Raw genomic sequence first — 17,887 nt, forward strand, 5'->3', positions numbered from 1 at the left:
CAACCCACACATTTTCTTCAGTTGTGGCAACGGGTTAATTATAATGATAGCATCCAACTATAGTATATGAGGGGGCAGTTTATGATGAGCCCCAAATTCAAAAAACTTTTAGAACTCTTCTGTTTCATTCATGAATAGGAGGTAGATTAGAAGATTAGGTAGGTAGATAGATAGATGATAGATAGATAGATAGATAGATAGATAGATAGATAGATAGATAGATAGATAGATAGATAGATAGATAGATAGATAGATTAGACTAGACAGACAAATAGACTCAGCCCTTCAATATCTGTGGAGGTGTCTTAGAGGCTATTTGCCTGTTCATGGCAGATTGTGCCAGAACAAGACAACAATCAGAAGGTTGGGAAAGATATAAAATGGTGGCCAAACAACCCACACATTTTCTTCAGTTGTGGCAACGGGTTAATTATAATGATAGCATCCAAATATAGTAGATGAGGGGGCAGTTTATGATGAGCCCCAAATTCAAAAATTTTTTAGAACTCTTCTGTTTCATTCATGAATAGGAAGTAGATTAGAAGATTAGGTAGGTAGATAGATAGATGATAGATAGATAGATAGATAGATAGATAGATAGATAGATAGATAGATAGATAGATAGATAGATAGATAGATAGATAGATAGATAGATAGATAGATTAGACTAGACAGACAAATAGACCCAGCCCTTCAATATCTGTGGAGGTGTCTTAGAGGCTATTTGCCTGTTCTAGTGAAAAAGTGTGCCAAAGATACACTTGTTGTTATTTTAAAAAGATAAATTGTGCAGCTAGGTCATAACATCTTAAACCTGCAATATCTCTAGCTGGTCCCTTTCTATAAATAACAATAAATGAATGAACTGTGCATTGTCATGGTAACTCACAATGTAAAATGTGATATTTGAAGGAAGAGACTGAGGAAAAAATCTCTCTGATCTTGCCTCCCTATGCACTGCAGCACCAGGTCAACCATTGTGTTAAGCTGCTAGTCCCGGTCTTTGTAGGCTCCAACTGTCATGCAGAAAATTCAAGACAATTTTCCTCCTGAGCAGAGCAATCGGCAGCACCATTGACCTCAGGCCAGGAGGAGGGATGCAGTTAGTTAACCTCCAGCCTCTTCACTTGCAGTGGGCCACACATTGTTCTCAGATGAGCCTTGATGCTGTGAAAAGGAGTATCACAATTGAGAAAAGATGCGGCAGTCACAAAATGCTGCTTTCCTCCATGCAGTCCTGGCAGCTGTTGACAACGTTACACTTGCCTCAGCTAATTGTGGAAACAGCAACAGGCTGCCAAAAAGGGGATTTTCAAAGCAAGCTCTCTGACATCTGTGAACAAAGTGGGTGGAAGAGGAACCCCACATGTATATACACAATAGCTCGCTTTCTCCAAATAGGGGCTTTCTTGGCTAAAAAAGTGCCCTTGACAGGGAGGGTGATATATTGATGGCATTCAGAGCCAAGAACACAAAGGATTGCCATGCGTCCCTTCTCTGGTTCACTGAGTATAAAAAGAGGAGAAGGAGGAGATGATAATAACAACTAATCTAACAGGGCTGCTGTGGTGAAGTTAGCTCGTCCATTCAGCCTTTTTTTAAAAAGTAGATCAGTATCCTGTTTTTTTTCCCCTCCTCAGCAGCTATCACTTAAAAAGTGATTTATGGATGGTCCTTGCTTAGCAACTCCAGTTGGGACCCACAACTCTGTCACTAAGCGCTGCAATCACTAAGTGGAAAAATCATGTGACCATGGTGGACTTACGATGTCACTTATCATTTGGTCATTAAGTAAGTCACTAAGGTCATTAAGTGAAACATCATCTGACTGAGCCTTGCAATTTTACTTCTGCAATCGCCATTAGCTCTGCTTGTTGCAAACCGGTTGGAAAGCAGACAAATAGCAATCGTGTGACCACGGGATGCTGTGATGGTCGTAAATGCAAGGATCGGTCTAGTGCAGGCATGTCAAACTGCCGGCCCATGGGCCGGATGCATCACACCAAAACCGCACCCACCCCATTGCCGGCAATGGGGAAAAAGTCCTGATATGTTGCGCGACGTCATATGACATCGCGAGTTTGACATGCCTAGTCTAGTGCTTAAGGCACCAGACTAGGAACTGGGAGATTGTGAGTTCTAGTCCTTCTTTAAGCAATAAAGCAGACCAGGTGATCTTGGGCCAGTCACTCTCTCTCAGTCCAACTCATCTCACAGGGTTGTTGTTGTGTAAGTGCTCAACTTACAACAGTTCACTTGGTGACCATTTGAAATTACAATGGCACTGAAAAAAGTGACTTATAATCATTTTTCATACTTACAATCATTGCATCATCCCCATGGTCATGTGATCAAAATTCAGATGCTTGGCAACTGACTCATATTTATGATGGTTGCAGTGTCCTGGGGTCCTGTGATCACTTTTTGCAACCTTCTGACAAAATCAATGGGGAAGCCAGATTCACTTAACAACCCTGTTACTAACCTAACAACTGCAGTGATTCACTTAACAACTGTGGCATGAAAGTTATCACAGTTAAAAAGGGGCAAAATCTCTTAACTGTCTCGCTTAGCAACAAAAATTTTGCACACAATTGTGGGCATAAGTCGAAGATTACCTGTAACAGATCGTTATTTTTTTGTTTTCAGTCTTTGTGTATTTGCAAAAGATAAAAAACTTTTCTTCAACTGGTTGCTCAGCGAACAGTCCTGAATCCTGTAACCCACTTGTCATCAGATTTCCAGGAACTAAAAAACCTAGCATGGTCCTTGTTGACCCAGGCAACAACTGAGCAGTTATAGGTTTCTATATAGTGCTTCTTCAACATATTGTTTATGGGAGAGGCACTATTTGTCTGGCTCCTCTAATGAGACCTGTCTAGTATGGTTCAATCTCATTTTCTTCAGAGCATGCAAGCCCCAAAACCACCTCAAGGGAGTGCCTCACTGGGGGGATGATGATGATGATGATGATGATGATGATGATGATGATGATGATGATGATTATTATTATTATTATTATTATTATTATTATTATTATTATTATCTCTTTTATTATTCAAATTTCTGAGCAGATGAGGTTCTAAAGCATACCAAGAGGGAGGGAAAATGAAATGCGATTTCCCTTTTAGCTTTAGTTAGAAGTAGCCTATATCAACAGTCCCCAACCTTTTTGGCACCAGGGACTGGTTTCGTGGAAGACAATTCTTTCACGGTCCAGGGGGAGGGGTTCATGTGCAACCTAGATGCTGGGCATGCGCAGATTAAGTTTACCCACTCGTCTGCTGCTTTTGCAGTCCAGTTCCTAACAGCAATAGCAATAGCACTTAGACTTATATACTGCTTCATAGCGCATTACAGCCCTTTCTAACCAGTTTACAGAGTCAGCCTATTGCCCCCAACAATCTGGTTCCTCATTTTACTGACCTTGAAAGGATGGAAGGCTGAGTCAACTTTGAGCCGGTCAGGATCTGACTCCAGGCTATGGGCAGAGTCAGCTTGCAGTACTGCATTCTAACCATCTCGCTGCTATCATCTCACTGTTTATAATCATTGGGCAATCTTCTTGCAGCAACTAATTAGCCCAAAGGTGCCTTTTCACCAGGCAACTGGACTTTATTGTTTTTCTTTGAAATGTTTCATTTCTCATCCAAGAAGCCTCTTCAGTTCTGAGTGGATTGGGGGAGGGGGAAAATGGAAGAATTTATACTCCTTGCAGACAGCTGGTCATTTGCATTCATTTAAAGAGTCATTGAGCCACCTGGAGGTTTATCTGTGTCCTCAGGGTCACCTGACTAGTGCAAATGGATGTGGACCTCTGCCTGACCACTACCTATTTTAAACACAGTGAAGGTTTCTACAGACAGAAACACGGCTGCGCCATGGGTTCACCTATGCCCCCATTGTGGCCAATCTCTACATGGAAGAAGTAGAAACCAAAGCCCTAAACTCCTTCACAGAATTCCACTCACTCACTGGTATAGGTGTGTGGACAATACTTGGTCAAGATCAAAACACAGGAATTGGAAGCGTTCACCAAACACATCAACTCTGTGGACAGATACATGAAATTCATACAGGAAGATGTTAAGGAAAATAGTCTGGCCTTCCTGGAATGTGCAGTACACATTAAGGAAGACAGAAGCCTAAACATTGAAGTTTACATAAAACTCTCACACACGGATCAATATTTACATTTTGATTCTCACCATCCACTGGAGCACAAAATGGGAATTATCAGAACCCTATACCACCGAGCTGAAGGTCTGCCTACCAGCAAAGATGGGGAAAAAAAGAACTAAAACACATCAAGGAAGCCCTCAGAATGTGTGTGGCTATCCCAAGTGGGCCTTCATCAAATCCCCAAAAAGGCCCAGGAGGAGCTCCTCCATAACAGACAAAGAAGAAAACAATAAATGAAGCAATGTTGTCATTCCATAAGTTGCAGGAATATCGGAAAAGTTCAGGAGGATCTTCAGCCAACACAATATACGTGCACACTTCAAACCCACAAATACACTAAGGCAGAAATTTGTCCACCCCAAGGATAAAGCACCCAAAAACAAACTGAATAGTATATGTAGTGATCCATGTGCAGATCTATACATTGAGGAACCAAAACAACCATTTCATAAACGTATGGCACAACATAGGAGAACAAACCCATCAGGACAAGAGTCAGCAGTCCATCTGCATTTAAAAGACAAAGGCCACTCTTTCAAAGGCAGCAAAATCCATATTTTGGACAGAGAGGACCACTGGTTTGAAAGAGGGGTCAAAGAAGCCATCTATGTCAAAACTGAACAGCCCTCTCTCTGTTCAGGGGGAGGCATATGACAACATCTATCTCCAGTCTACAACACAGTCCTTTCAGCAGTTCCAAGAAGGCTCCACACCCATTTGCACTACTCAGGTGAACCTCATGACACATATAAACCTCCAAGTAGCCTCAACAACTCTCTAAAATATGCAAATGACCAGCTGTCTGCAAGGAGTATAAATCCTTCCATTTCCCACCATCCAGTCAGAGCTGAAGAAGCTTCTTGGATGAGAAGTGAAACGTCTTCAAAGAAAAACAAAAAGTCCAGTTGCTTTGTAAAAAAGCACCTTTGGAATAACTATGACTTGGATGATTGAGAATCTCCATAGACATTTAGCAACTAATTAGATTTTATTATTACTAGACTTTTGTCCTGCCTTTTATATACATTTACAAATGCATATATATAGATCAACTCAAATGCCGCCTCCTATTTTTCCCACAACAATCTTTAAAGTTGGACTGAAAGAGAGAGTGATTGGCCCAAAGTCACCAAGTAGCTTCTATGCCTAAGGGTGGCCTAGACTTCATGGTTTCTAGGTCAGTACCTTAATCACTACATAAACTGTAGTGTAGGCTCTCCTAATTGCTGTTGTTGCATATCCACATTATAGTCTAAACATGTTCTCCATGAGATATGGCATGACCTTCCCACCAGTACTCTGGAACATAGATTATTCAATATGAGAGTGATGACTGATGTCCAAATGTTGTTTTATATGAACCAAATGATCTTACTCCATTATAGTTTTTGACACTTCACTATAGTGAAGCATATGGCAACTGTGCTATTATAAAAGCTTAGATATTTTTAGAATTTTGCTGAGGATAGGCTTAAAGATAAATTACCAAGAGACTCTTTTTGGTCACAGTATGATTCTTAAGTGAGATCTTTTCCCTAGCACACTAAGCTCTTATTTAAACCAGAATATTTCCATGCACAGAGAAGGAAACAGTCAGTGTTCAGTCTTGTTTTACTTCCTCTTTCACCAGTGTTGGCAAATTCACAGGACTTCTAAATGCATCTTTGTAAAAAAAAAAAAAAAAGCTCACATTTAGAGCAAGTGTAGGAGGAATAAAATGATGCAACAGGAAGACTTCTTATACCAAAACCCATGAGTATTCTGAATCCTACTGGATGCTTCTTTGAAGCCACTAGCTAGATCACCTATTTAGATTTGGATACCAAAATAAAGCAGAAACCTGCTTTGAAGAAGTGCCTGCTGTCTTTTTAGTCAATACTAAATTGAGTTGTCTCTATTTCTGTTGGCAATACCATTTTAGATTTTCAGGCAAGGTATTTTGTTATGAATTGCTTCACTTTTTGCATTAGTATTTGACACCTGATTAAAGGGAAGATGCTAGGGATTTAATTCATAATGCCCTTAAGAGCAGACCATACTTTTTTTGAAGGGAGAACGCCTCCTTCATATTATTAGTATCTGTCTGGAAAAACTAAGTCTGTAAATGCAACCATTTGAATTGTAGCAAATTCAACTCCTTTCAGGGTCTTAGAGGAAGAGTTAAGGAGGAGGAGGCAGAAACTACAGGAGTGAGGAGAAAAATGNTTTAATTCATAATGCCCTTAAGAGCAGACCATACTTTTTTTGAAGGGAGAACGCCTCCTTCATATTATTAGTATCTGTCTGGAAAAACTAAGTCTGTAAATGCAACCATTTGAATTGTAGCAAATTCAACTCCTTTCAGGGTCTTAGAGGAAGAGTTAAGGAGGAGGAGGCAGAAACTACAGGAGTGAGGAGAAAAATGGAGGAGTAACAGAACATCTTAATAATAGAACACATTAGCATTTTGCCTAGAACACCTCAGCACTGACAATATGGCACCGGCCCTGGTTACTTGAGGGCTGTCTATCTCTTATGGTCAGCCAGGCTAGTTCCATCAGACAGAGTTGACTCTCTTCAGGGCCTTTCACTTTAACAATGATGTCATCAGGACCTAACTCTAATCCCAACTGTGCTGAGTATTTGACAGGACTCTTATTAGTTCTTGGTCCATTACTATATGTTTTACACCTATGGCATGATGATGTATCCTTTTGTAATCCTTCAATACAACGTTCTCCATGTGCACAAACTTCATCTTGTAGAGTTGCCTGAAAGAAGCTTTTGCCTTTATTTAATTTAATTTATTACTCTGCATAGCCAGCTGAACAGACACACCCTTTTAAGTAAAAAAAGAACAAATCATCCAGGTCGTAGAGAGAAAGAGAGAGTGACTTAATTACTAATCCAGTGGAGGGTCCCTAGCCATCAGGTCTTGGGACATCAGTTGCTGGGAAACATGGGAACCATTTGCTGGTCACTATTGGTCCATACCAGAGAAGCCTTTGTTTTTTTTCCAGCAGAGATCTAATGCTCTGGTGTTCACTGATGGTCAGAGTTTCTTTCTCACCGCTTGAGATATTTGCATAAGTTCCAGCAGTTGATAAAATAACATGCGTAAAAGGAGGCCCATCAAGAAATGGAAATTTTGTCAGATATTCACATGACTGTTAATAAAGTACAACCATAAATATCAGTTTTTCATATATAAAAATAGATTATTTGAGTATCTGGACCTCATTATGGTCTGATAGCATTTGAAGGATTCCAGGATTTAACCAACTTGGGGTTCCAACGAAAGGTTCAATTTCTATCTTCTCTACGTCTCCAAATATCTGCCAAATATAAACAAGCAGTCTAATTCCAGGCTGTCTAAAAGTTTTATAGCTGTTATTTATCCTCTAGGGTTACATATTAATACAGAACGCCAACTCCATTTTCAAATTAGATGGCTTTTGCCACACCTGTTTCACGTTCTTGTGTTGTGACTATATTAAACTACTCTCCAAGGTCAGAAGAGGGACGGGTGCAGGGGCATCACTATTAGAAACAGTTGTATGTTATTTTCAGCCAGCAAGATTTGTTTTGTTAACTTGACTCTGGACAAAGGAAATATTAAATGGGCTCTAACAGCTTCAAAGAACAAAGGTTAGAACATGCTCAGTGACAGGCATGACTAAAAGCTGCTGCATGAAAGTTGGTTTTGTATAAGTATCCAAAATGTAATGCAGATCATACCATTTTAGCCAGGTATCTGAAGGTTGTTTTTTAAAAAAAAATTCTGAGAAGATCTAAATGCAGACAGGAAAAACTATCTTATAAATAATATAGTGAGATTTGTAGTAGGTTTATGCACGTACCTTGGGTTTGCTTCAACAAGAACATTTGTGGCACAGAAATAATGCAATTTTCTATGGAACTTGCAAGGAAGCTATTTTTTTTAAAGGGGTTTATCATATTCTGGGATCTGCTGTAATGGGATGATTCATTCAAATCACTATCAAATTAAATTAGTCCATCAAATCTTTGGGCAGCCCTAATCTGTAGACAATTAAAAAAGATTCTAAAAGAAGACTATGTTGAAAAAAGGTTACATACAGATAGACATGCAGCCCACTGATCAAAATAATCGATACCTTTAGAAACGAGTCAAAGGTACATTTTTAACCACACTAACTTCATTCCAGAGAAATTATGCCATATCTTTTTTTCTCCATTCAATCATGTCCAAGAATTACCTGGACAATTCCCTGGAGTTTTTTTTGGTAAGATTTTTCAGACTTGAAACAACCAGAAAAGATCTATATGTGTAATTGTTTTCCATTCCATTCACAAGGACACCAAAATGAGGCTAGCAGGGGCAGAAACCCAACCTGGCAGTTCCATTTGGTGCACGATTGTGGCACATATGTGTAGGGAACTGAGATATTTTAACTACAGTACTTCAATATGGTTCTATATTCATACTGATATAAGAAATATTTTCCCAAGAATAATACTGAGCTTCACATCCGAAAACCCAACTTAATTCAATGTTTATTATTTCAATGTACTTAAGATTTAGAAACAAAGTCAGAGCTTAGAAGTAAAAAAAGCAGAAATGTTAGTAAGTTATTATTTTTTGTGTTCTTTAAACATCCTCTTCAGCAGTTTTAAATGTCTCATGCAACATTTCTCATTACTTCCTTTCTTAAACAACCAGCAGCTTGATTTGATGTTATCTTTCTTTTTACTAAGACAATTATAATAGAAGGTTGACCTCCAGTTAACTACCTATTTCCTCTGAATGAGGCAAACAAGGACTTTAAATTTATTTTTCATTTTTCTATTTTGCTTTTAATGTGAGCCTTCATCTTTGCAAGTGATAATATTCAGCTCGTTTATAACAAAGACATCTATTTACCATTCAAGATAGGCTATTGCCGTCTAACTTTTTTAAAAAAACAGATATTTGGCTATTTTTCCAAATAACTATTTTGTTTAAGGTAGATTATACTGAAACATGAAATAAAATATTTGGATATTTTTTTTAAAAAAATGGTATCATCGAGACAGGGGCTTGCTGCAGAATTCAATGAAGAGTTTAACAAAACATTCAAAACAAATGTCAAAAGCAGTCAGTCTGGCCTACCATAATTTGAAATCAAGTTATTCACAACAACATCTTAAAAGAAGTTCCCCACAATAAAGTCTAAAGGTAACTAACTACCATTGTGGNGTTTTCTCAAACTTGCCCTACCTTGAAGCTTTTTTAAAATGACATAATCTCCAGGCTGAGACTTGCAAACTTATTTTAGGATAACCTAGAAAAAATGTATTATGGAGTCGGGAAAGATGCATTTATCACTATTTATAGTGCACAAGTCTGATCATAGCAGCCAAGAAGGAACAACGTAAGTTTGGAAAGCCAAGTTGGTATAGTGCAGTGTTTCTCAGTCTGGGCGAGCTTAAGATGGGTGGATTTTGTCTGCCAGAATTCCCCAGCCAGCCCTAAACCTGCTCAGATTGAGAAACACTGGTGTAGTGGTTAAGACATAAGGCTAAGAAACCAGGAGACCATGAGTTCTAGTCCCACCTTAGGCACAAAGCCAGCTGGGTGACCTTGGGCCAGTCACTGTCCCTCAGCTCTAGGAAGAAGGCAATGACAAACCACTTCTGAAATCTTGCCGATAAACCTGCAGGGACTAATCCAGGGAATTGCCAAGACTCGACCCTAAGTCAAAGACATCAAAACAAAACAAAACAAAAACGCATTAGCAAATGTGTAGAAACATGTAAAGGAAGAAAAAGCTGAAACACTCTGTATATAGATTGTTTTTAGCCTAGGAGAAAAGTTAAAGGAAACTTTACAAATTGCAAAATGTGGAGAAAGCAGCTAAAAAATAGAATAGTAATCCCTCATAATAATAAGTTCTGCAACCATCCAATGAGACAGGACAAATTACATGAGCTCTACATCCACCAGTGATTCTTTCCCTGTTGCTGAGTTAAAGCCTTGCCCACCTGTCCCTCAGTTGGCAGAAAAACATCCCACCATGAAATCGGGCATCCCCTACCCTGTTGCTTTTGCGTTGGTTCCTAATCACATCAATCACCTAATTTCCCTCCAAGTTAATCAGTGACAAACCCAAGCAAGTTTTATTTATATTTATTGGTTTGCTAGCAGAATGACCATAAGCCAACTATCATCAAAGATCAGCAGAAATTGCTAAATAATTTGAAAGACAAAAAGCCTGCCAGCAGTTGAGCTTTGCTACCAGTATATACATCACAGAGCAGACATGGCATATGTCAATCAAGCCCAAGAGAAAGTAGTGGGGATTGTCATAGCAGTTTCCTGTGCTATGAACCAGAGCCAGAGCAGACAAAATGTTCAAGGCACTTAACAGCAAAATAGAGTACCTGACATAGCAAACCCACCATCAGATATCTATTGGTACAACTAAAACTGTAGCAACTTTCTTGGATGTTTCAATAAAATTGTTATTGCAGTCACTGATTTGTAATTGTTGATTGCAATCTTTGGAACCACCATCTGCCCACAATGCTGCAAAGCTTTCCTTCCCATTTCTTTATTTTTTTAAAGCCTCTTTAACCTGCAACAGAAGGATGTTGCTGTTTCGCTTCTGTGAAGCTTTATTTATCAATATTTCCTTACCAAAAAGTGTACATGGACCTAAAGAAAATCATAGGAACCAGAAAACAAGCTGTTCCTTCCCACTTTGATTACAATGCTACATTGGTTCCATGAGGGGAAAAAAAAAGAAAAGGACTGTGTTAGAGTCAACGGAGATCATATGTGAAGGAGTGTGGAAAGGCATCCATATGTGCATATATCTGGGGAAACAAAGGGATTAGCAAAAAGGGAACAAACCCTAAGGTCTTCATCAATGATCTGGATGAGGGGATAGATGGGGAACTCGTCAAATTTGCAGACGACACCAAGCTGGCAGGAATAGCCAACACTCCAGAAGACAGGCTTAGGATACAGGAGGATCTGGACAGACTTGAACACTGGGCGCTATCTAACAAAATGAAATTCAATCGTGAAAAAAGTAAGGTTCTACATTTAGGCAAGAAAAACCAAATGTACAAGTATAGTATAGGGGGTACCTTGCTCAATAGTAGTAACTGCGAGAGGGAACTCGGAGTCCTAGTAGACAAACATTTAAATATGAGCCAGCAGTGTGCTGCAGCTGCCAAAAAAGCCAACACAGTGCTAGGCTGCATTAACAGAGGGATAGAATCAAGATCACATGAAGTATTAATACCACTTTACAATGCCTTGGTAAGGCCACACTTGGAATACTGCATCCAGTTTTGGTCACCACGATGTAAAAAAAGATGTTGAGACTCTAGAAAGAGTACAGAGAAGAGCAACAAAGATGATTAGGGGACTGGAGGCTAAAATATATAAGGAACGGTTGCTGGAATTGGGTATGTCTAGTTTAACAAAGAGAAGGACGAGGGGGGAACATGATAGCAGGGGCTGCCACAAAGAAGAGGGAGTCAGGCTATTCTCCAAAGCGCCTGAAGGCAGGACAAGAAGCAACGGGTGGAAACTAACCAAAGAGAGAAGCAACCTAGAACTAAGGAGAAACTTCCTGACAGTTAGAACAATTAACCAGTGGAACAACCTGCCTCCAGGAGTGGTGAATGCGCCAACACTGGAAGTTTTTAAGAAGAAACTGGACAGCCATTTGTCCGAAATGGTATAGGGTTTCCTGCCTGAGCAGGAGGTTGGACTAGATGACCTCCGAGGTCCCTTCCAACTTTATCATTATTACTTATTACTTAAAAGACAGGATTGGTTCACATGAGCCACCAAGGCTTGTCTTCCCTCAATTGATGGGAAGAGCAAGAGAAGGAGAATGACCAATCTGTGCTATCACCAACCTGCTGAAATCCTGACTGAAATTTCTAAAGTTGGCTTAGGAAATAGCTGATAGCTCTATGGAAGAGAAGTTTTTAAGCTGCAGTTTGGAATTCACCCAAGATTCTCTTGTTGAGCTCTGCCACGGTATTTATCTGGGACCCATAAAAGTAGGATCAAGAGCCCACAATAAACCAAAGCAGAATCTATTTTGTTCTTTAAAAAAGAAGATATTTCACTAGGTTGTGCTCTGCTCTAAGTGTTTGTTTTATCAAGAATATAGGTCAGAAAAGTCCCAAGCCGGACTCAACGGAAAACAAAGCCAAGATCCAGCCAGAATAGTGAATTTGCAGTTGATCAAGAATCATGGAAAACGGCTGTCAACTGGGTAAGATAGATGGGTCCTTATGTTTGCAGAATTGAGTGCATATAGCTAAAAACTTACATTATTAGTTTTAATTACATTTAATTACTTTGTGCATCTAATTGTTACCTTTATGGTTTACAAATTCAATGATCACATTGGATGTTTTTTGAGCTTTTTTGAAGAATGCACTAATTAGATGGGTCTAAGAGATAAAACCTGAAAGATAATACATTGCCATTTAATGTCTTTAACTTGCTCAAATTTATCTATCATTGATTTTTCAATTATGAAAAATGTTTAAATACTTATTTGGTAAAACCAGGACCTTTGTTATAGAATAATAAATTTTTATTTTTTCCCTACAGGCCAAAATTGGAATACAAAAAAAGATGACATCAGCATTTGCAAAGGGTATAGTCAGATTAGGCAGATTGGTGAAGGCTGGAGGACGGAGATTTTGCAAGAGCCAAGACTATATCACTAATATAAAAACAATTGTACAGTGGGATAGCCAGAATACAGTACATCTGTCAACACTGTGACAATGGACGTCAATGCAATGACAACTGAGAATCAGCAGCCATGTTACCTTTGCTTTTAGAGTGCTTTTTTACTGTTTTAAAGTTTAGATCAGGCATGTCAAACTCACGACGTCACGTGACGTCGCGCAACGTATCGGGCCGGTTTTGCCATTGCCGGCAATAGGGTGGGCACGGCTTCCACGTGACATGTCTGGCCTGCGGGCCGGCAGTTTGACATCCCTGGTTTAGATGTAGAAGGTGGGAAGGGGTAAATGCTTGAGAGTTAGTTAGCCATAACAATGGCAGCTGTGTGGGAACTCAAGGACATTGCTTAATAAAGTTTTGGCGGGCTGAGGAGTTGGGAAGGAAAGCCCGCGTTTTGCGTTAATTGGAGAATGTGATTTCTGACAGCTTCTTTGGGGTGGGAATTGCAACTTGTTACTTTGTATCTTGGGGGAGGGAATTTCAGTCTTGGGTTCAACTATGTAAGTGCTGATACTTTGGTTCCTGAATAAAATGTTCTTTAAGGAAGAAATCTTTGCCTTGAAGTTCTTTTCATTGGTTTCATCTATCAGAACCATGACAAGATCCTTACCTATCTCTTCTTAAGAAGGAGGAATACTAGTACTTTAATACCAACAAACCAAAGGACAGCTTAAACCTCCTGGGCTCTTGGGAAAAAAGTTTGCCAAGATACAGATTTTGTGCCATGATTAGGAATATTATTTCCCCTGAAAATTCTATTTCCTTCTTAATTGTGGATTACATATTTGGGGGCAGTCATGATTTCTATGAGCTACTAGGTACTTGTGAGATCTTGCTAGGGGAGGATACAAGCTTCTTATTTCAGCACTAAAAACTAAGCTCAGAAACTTCCATGAGCTTTGTGAAACTGACCACCGGCTTATAAAATTGACTAGATTAGGTATTCTCAAAAGATCATGCAATTTTATTACATCCATTTTATGTGAACTGTTGAATTATTTAAAAATCCTAGAATAAATTTGATATCCATTTAATTAAATTAAAACATCATTCTTAACACTGACTTAGTTATACACTTTGCATAGAAGTAGGAGTGCTTTATATCTTTGAATTTCTCTTAAAGAGATATTTATAAATACCAAAAAAAATCGTGCTTTTCTAATGTTACCTTTTGTGCTGCTTTTTCCTCAGTCTATTCTTTTAAAATATGTTTTGTTAATGTTCTGTTTATCCAATGAGCAAGCAAGCATATATATAAAATCAGTTTAAATTAATTTCACTGTTGGAGAAAAGCCTCTTCATTGATGGTTAAATTGGTCCAGACTAGCATTTTCTTCCCAGTCTAAAACAGAGACAGAGTTACTGGCCAAGTTACTCAGTCTGTTTTTGTGCCTAAAATCTGTACCTTAAGAAGCCCCCTGGCCCATAGACAGGCAGGTAGCTAGCTATATAATTTTGCTCCCTTTGAATACATTGGTAGAAAATATGCCAAACTAGAGTGAGTTTGACAGATGAGCAAACCTATACGGCTAGTCATCTGTCAAATTTTCCTTCTTTCGCATTTCCTGTGTTAAGAATTATTGGTGAATGTTTTCTCACCAAGTGTAATATTTAACAGGAAAAAAAGAGGAAGTGGGAGCCAGAGAAATCCACCAATCCCTATTCTTAATGTGCCCTTTATAACTATAAGTAAAAATAATACCATTTGCCAACATTGCAACTGTGGCAGAATTGAGACAACAGAGGTGGCAGTAATTTTATACTAGAATAGCTTTCTGCTGGTTTAATAAGCAGTACTTTGACTTGGTTATGAAGAAGAGTGACTGCTTTATATTTTTATGATCTAGTTTTCAATAAAAAATAATTTATAATATGATTGTATAACCCATAATAATGCTTAGATGATTATTTCTAGTTACCGACATCATGTCAGTATAACCCCCACCTTATTAATTTTCTATGAACCCGAAAACAGCTTTTATAAAATCTGACAGCTCATATCCTCCTAATTACTTTTAGTAAGTAACTAACATTTTTATTTACTTTTAGTTATTTTAGTTATTTACTTGCACGGTAGGTTCCCCTCTTCTCCCAACTGTGGATATGGATATGATGTGGCAAATCCACTGGCCTTTTGATTATTCCTGCAGTCAGGAGTTGGGATCAGCCTAGCCTTCTATTGGCTACATTAGATCAGGAGCCCCCCCCTCCTCCCTGGGTCACTGCCTTTCATGGCTACTTTGACTTGGGCTACTGGAGAGGTTGGGCATCCAACTTATATCGGCAGACCTATCTCTGACTGGCCCTTTCTATGTTAGGTTTTCCATAGGCTCCTTTTATACACAGTACGGCTCTTGTAAAAAAAAAGTTGGTCTTGCTTTGTTCAGCACGTTGATTTCACCTGGGGAAAAGCAGGGTTATGCCAGCATTGGGTGGCTAGTTCTGTCACCACTGGATACATTGCCGGTTTTCGACTGCTCCAGTTCACAAGAGATTTTATATGGCTATATGTTTGACTTTTTCTTTTTATCACTTTGGCATTGCAGCAGTGACATTCCGTCTACTTCATTCCAACTCTGATGCTGTTGACCAGAAGGTCAGAACTGGGCTCCTTGGTTACTTAGCGCCAGCTGGTATCACCAGTCAAGGATAGAAGTTGCTGATTATCATTATTACTTGCTTCATCCTGTGCTCCTCCGCTGTGCCTGTTATCTCTTAGCCATGCTATTTTTAAGCAAGAGTTTAGCATTCTTTCAAAAACAGGCTGGATGCACATTCAGAAATAGCCGAGGTGACAAATCATAAGCACGGAGGAGGAGTTGCTCCGACCAGGAGCTGCATCTGCAACCTGTAAAACTTGCACCTTGACAGGTAGCTGAACTCGTGTTTTAAGGATCCACCCACATTAGGAAACTAGTAGATGGTTTCCTGCTGGAAGGTGGGATGAGGAATTAAGCCTTCCTCTTTAATTTCACTCATAATGGGTGCATAATTTGCTAATTCTGTCGCTTTGGCAGTTACTGTGTGATAAGCAGTGGGGAGGCACATTTTATGCCTTCAGCAGAGCGTTCTGCCAGCTCAAGGATTGATGCTAGAGAAAAGTTCCCTGAAGATGGGTTCCAGCACGAGTCCAAAAGCTCAGAAGACAGAACTGCTGGTCCCGGTGACCGACCCAGATTGGATCCTGCAACAGTATCCTGGGACATGTATATTCGCTTTCATTCATTGATGCTAGTGATGACTCATGTTTGCATTTAATTGCAAGGATAGGCTGAAATGTGGAAGCAGATAATTAAAACAGGTAGACTGAATGGCTTCAATATGTACTTTTTGATAAGCTCTGGTGAAATTTTGTGCACGCTAACATATATCTATAGAGTTGGCCTAACAAGATAATTTTCTTAATATGGATTTTTAGAATTTTGATAATGGCCAGTCTTCTTTAACTTGTTTACTGATTGACTGGTTTGTCAAATATATTTTTTCTGGAGATTGTACATAATCCAGCAGAATTATCCTCTATTAAACTGAAGTGGGTAAGAGACAACTATTAGTATACAGTAATCACATCAGAGAAAGGAATTTCCATTGGGAAACCCAATGAAACTATTTTTAATGCCCCCCTTTGTTCCCCTCACAGGCCGGCTGAAAAAATGTTTCAAAAGGAGAAGACAAAAATAAATCTAGCTTCCAGTTTTCTCTTTCATGTAATGAATTTTATTTTCCTCCCCTCTGAGTTTTTTAACATTGGAAATGTCACTTATGCAACCATTTGGTGGAGGCTTAAAAAAAAAGATGAAAGGTGTATAAGAATTGGCAGACCATAAAAAAAAATACATGCTCCTTTGATAGGCAGTTCACTTTAACAGATGGATTCTGTTCCTGAGTAATCAGGAAAAGGTCCCATGCCATCTGCTAGGATTCCAATGAACTTTTGTGGAGACAATTGCATTTCTGGGTGAGTACATTCCATTGAGGTAAAGAGAAATGTGCTTGTGAAAGTGCATGTGTGTGTCTGTGTGTGTATCTGCCTGTCTGTCTGTGCTTGTGTGTGATGATAAAATATATGCTATATTTTCTCCCAAATTCTTAAATTGATTAAGAATTTGAACAAATAATAGAATTTTGCATTATGCATCTAGTTATGGATATGAATAAGGGCACAGATAGCGAAAATTTTTCAGTTGGCTAATCCAGAGGACCAATAGGAAAACAAATTCAGCTACAAAGTTAAGGCTAGCATGAGAGCCATTGGAATCTTCAGTTACTCCTTTTTGTTAATAATAATAATAATAATAATAATAACAACAACAACAACAACAACAACAACAATAATAGTAATGGCAAAAGTAAGCAAGGGTAGTACCAATAGTAATAGGCACCTTGGGTGCAATCCCAAAACAACTGGAGCACCACTTGAACACCATTGGCATTGACATATTGCCATTAATCTATTGCAAAAGGCAGCCTTACTAGGAACTGCTTCCATCCTGCGACGATATCTGTAATACCATCAAACATCCACATCTGCCTATCCCAGATCCTTGGTAAGGACTTGATAGGTAGACAGAATGCCAAATCCAGTCTGAACATCTGGCTGACTGTGCGATGATCCATAATAATAATAGTAATAATATTTATTATTTATTTATTTATTTTATTTTTTGGATTTATATCCCGCCCTTCTCCCGTAGGACTCAGGGCGGCTGACAATCTATTTAAAATACATACAAAACAATACAAATTTAAAATTAATTAAAAGGAATATTTAAATATTTGTTGAATTTTAAAATATAATTAAAACCCCCCTAAAAATTACCCTAGGCCAGTCCTGCAAGCTGGAATAACCAAGTCTTGAGGGCGCGGCGAAAGGAAGGGAGATCAGGGATAACCCTGATCTCTGGGGGCAGTTCATTCCAGAGGGTGGGAGCTCCCACAGAGAAGGCCCTCCCTCTTGGGGTCGCCAGCCGGCACTGTCTG

Source organism: Protobothrops mucrosquamatus, unplaced genomic scaffold (genome assembly GCF_001527695.2).
Source record: "Protobothrops mucrosquamatus isolate PMUCROS unplaced genomic scaffold, P.Mucros_1.0 scaffold1370, whole genome shotgun sequence".
Lineage (NCBI taxonomy): Eukaryota > Metazoa > Chordata > Lepidosauria > Squamata > Viperidae > Protobothrops > Protobothrops mucrosquamatus.